This window comes from Tupaia chinensis, unplaced genomic scaffold, assembly GCF_000334495.1.
Source record: "Tupaia chinensis unplaced genomic scaffold, TupChi_1.0 Scaffold000238_1, whole genome shotgun sequence".
Taxonomy (NCBI): domain Eukaryota; kingdom Metazoa; phylum Chordata; class Mammalia; order Scandentia; family Tupaiidae; genus Tupaia; species Tupaia belangeri.
The window spans coordinates 2,678,835-2,681,916 of record NW_006159716.1 but is presented as its reverse complement, the minus strand read 5'-3'; positions in this window follow the sequence as shown (position 1 = coordinate 2,681,916).

Here is a 3,082-nt window from a genome sequence, read left to right as displayed (position 1 = left end):
TGCGGGTTCCCGTGAAGGACCCCCCCCCCCCGAGGGCTGGGCATCGTGCACACGCTGATCCAGGCCGGCCGAAGCTGGGCGTGGCTCCTGTCCGGGTCAGGTCACTGTCTCCTTCTCTTTCTATCTGTTTCTCTTTCTTGCTCACGGACAAGGCAACTTGAAACAAAAGACCGGACAAGTGGCTGCAAAGGAGAGGTCAGAATGAGCCCAAGTGGCTACACCTCAGTAGAAGGAAAGCCGGCGGGACAGTTTAGGACGGAGTATCATACCACAAAGCAAAGGGACAAACATAAGCTCCCAACGGCAGGATAAATTTGAGCTAAACAAACAAATAAATAAATGGCGGGGCCAGCAGGTGACGTGGTGGTTAAAGGCACTGGACTCCCATGTAGCTGTCCATGGTTTGAATCCTGGCCCTGGTGGCTTGCTTTCTCACTCTCCCTTCCTCGCTCTGTCTCTCTCTCTCTCTCTCTCTCTCCCTCTGGTCAAATTAAAAACAAATAATGAGGATAATAAAAGAAATGAAATTTTTAAAACTAAAAAAAAAAAGAAGTGGAGGGCAAGCAGGTGATGTGGTGGTTGAGGCCTTAGACTCCCACATGGCTGACCACAGTAAAAGTCCTACTCCTGGCATAGTGGTTAAGGTGCTGGACACTCCCATATGGCCGACACAGTTCAAGTCCTGGACCTGGTGGCTTGGATTTCTCGCTTTCTGTCTCTATGTCTCTCTCTGTCTGGCGAGCGCACGCGCCCTACAGTGAAAATCTCTCAAAAAAAAAATAAATAAATGAATGAGTAAATAAAATTGAAATAAATCTTTAAAAGGTAGCAAGTGGAAAAGAGCTATCTGGAGAGAGTCTCTATCGACATAATACTTGGAATTTGCAGAGTAATGCTATAACCTCTGTGTAGAGGTAGCAAAGACGTAGAGAATTGGTCGGAAAGGGCTGGCCCCGCAACGCAGGGGTTTCGTACTGGGCAGAAGACGCTGGATTTCCTGTGACTGACCAGGGTACACAGTCTGGCCCTGTTGGCTTGAAAACACCCTGGAGGTGCACACACATGCCCAAGATACTGACGGAAGGGAGAACTGGAGAAAAAAATATTGTGGTGTGACCACTGGGCGAGATTCTCCTCTGGGGGGTGGTCCTCCCTCTGCTTTCATTTCTCTTACACACACACGTATGCATGTGTACATGCTCTGGCACAAATTTTGTCTGGCTGGCATTGTGCCTAGTGGCTAAGGTAACTGGATTCCACGTGACTAACCCTGGACGGAGTCAAACCCCATTGGCTTGGAGAACAGGCCAAGCACGTGCGCCTGTGCATATGTGCCCCGGATCCCTACAGGATAGAGAAATGGGAGGAGAAGGAATTGTGGCGTGACCATACCCCACTGGGTTGGTGGGTGCTTTCTCCTTCCTGCTCTGTCTCTCTCTGCCAAGTACACATGTCCTCTGGAAATTAAAAAAGAAAAAGAAAAAGAAGAAAACCAGTTCTAAAAAATGTGTAGGAATGATAAATAGCGAACTCAGGGTTGTAGCTGAGGGATAGGGAGCGTGCAGTGGGGAGCGTATTTGAGGGGTTTCAAGTATATTCAAGTTGTGGTTAAGAGTTGAACTGGGTATTGAGAACGCAGGGATTGGATTTATTGCTCCCTGTACTGTGTGGCCAAAGTATTTCTTTTCTCTCCTTTTTCTTTTTCAAGAGAGATTTTTGCCATAGGGCACAAGTGCTCCCCAGAGACACAGGGAGAGACAGGGAGACAGAAAGCGAGAAATCAACCCCTGGAGGGGATGGCCACACCACAATCCCTTCTCCTTCATTCTCCCTTGGGATTTTGGCCACGCACACACACATGCCCAGCGTGAGTTTTAAGTCGCCGGTTCTGGGATTCAAACTATGGTCGACTACATGAGAGTCCAGCAATGTAAACAATATGCCATCTGCTGGTCCTCTATCTCATTTACGGTTCCAAGGTTTGGGGCCTGTGCCATGCTGAGAATTCTTTCCACCAGGCTCAAGACAGGACCAAGGAGAAGCTGAAGTGTTGGTCTGGGTTTGCAGGGTGTCAGGAGGTCAAGCTGCCCCCATGCAGGGGGGTGGCAGGGAAGCGGACATTGGAGAAGCTCATCCGGTCATGGGGCCAGAGGCATGGCCATGCAGGAAGGCAGAGATGGACAGTGGGTGGCAGGGAAGAAGCAGGGGAGGGGATAGTCCTGAGGCTGAGGGGACCCAGGGTGACAAAGGTTTCTATATGCGAGGGGGAGACACCCCTCACCTCAGCAGCTGGAGGCTTCTGGCCTCAGGGGCAGCAGTTTCCAAGGAGATTGCGGGTGGAGGAGTGACGTCAGATGAGGAGAGGGAGTGGAGGCTTCGTACAGATCGCTCTGTTTCTCTCTCTTTCTATGAGATAGGGTACGTGTGCTCACCAGAGGGTCATGGGGGTGGGGAGGGGCGCGGGCTGCGGGTGACTTCTCAGTGGGGATAGCCACGTCATAGTCTACTCCCCTCAGGACTTTGGCCACACAGGCACATGCACCTGGGGTGACCTTCAGGATGTGGGGCCCGGGACTTAAACCACCAAATCAGCCATGTGGCTCCAGCACCTTCACTAGCATGCCACCTGCTGACCCTAAAGCCCTCTTTCCATGAGTTTCATCGCAAAGGAAAGAGAGTAGACCCCTCCAGGTGGAGAGGAAGAGGTACCCCACAGAATATTAGGAAAATGGTTTGTTTATTTATTTACTTATTGCCAGAGGGCACATGCACTCTCCAGGGTCGGCGTGCTCACACCTCACTCCCTCTACCTCCATTTCTCCACTCCGCTGGAATTTGGGGCACACAATGTACCCCAGCATGTTTAAAAAAAAAGAAAAACATCAACTGTGGGACCAACCGTTAGTGTAATGGCTGTGTCACTGAACTCCCATGTAGCTGACTGCAGTTTGAGTCCCAGACCCGGTGGTTTAAACTCATGCCGGGCGTGCATGCGTGCCCAAGATCCCGAGAGGAGAATGGAGGAGAAGGGATTGTGGTGGCCATCCCCCCTGGGGGGTGATTTCTCACTTTCTGTCTCTGT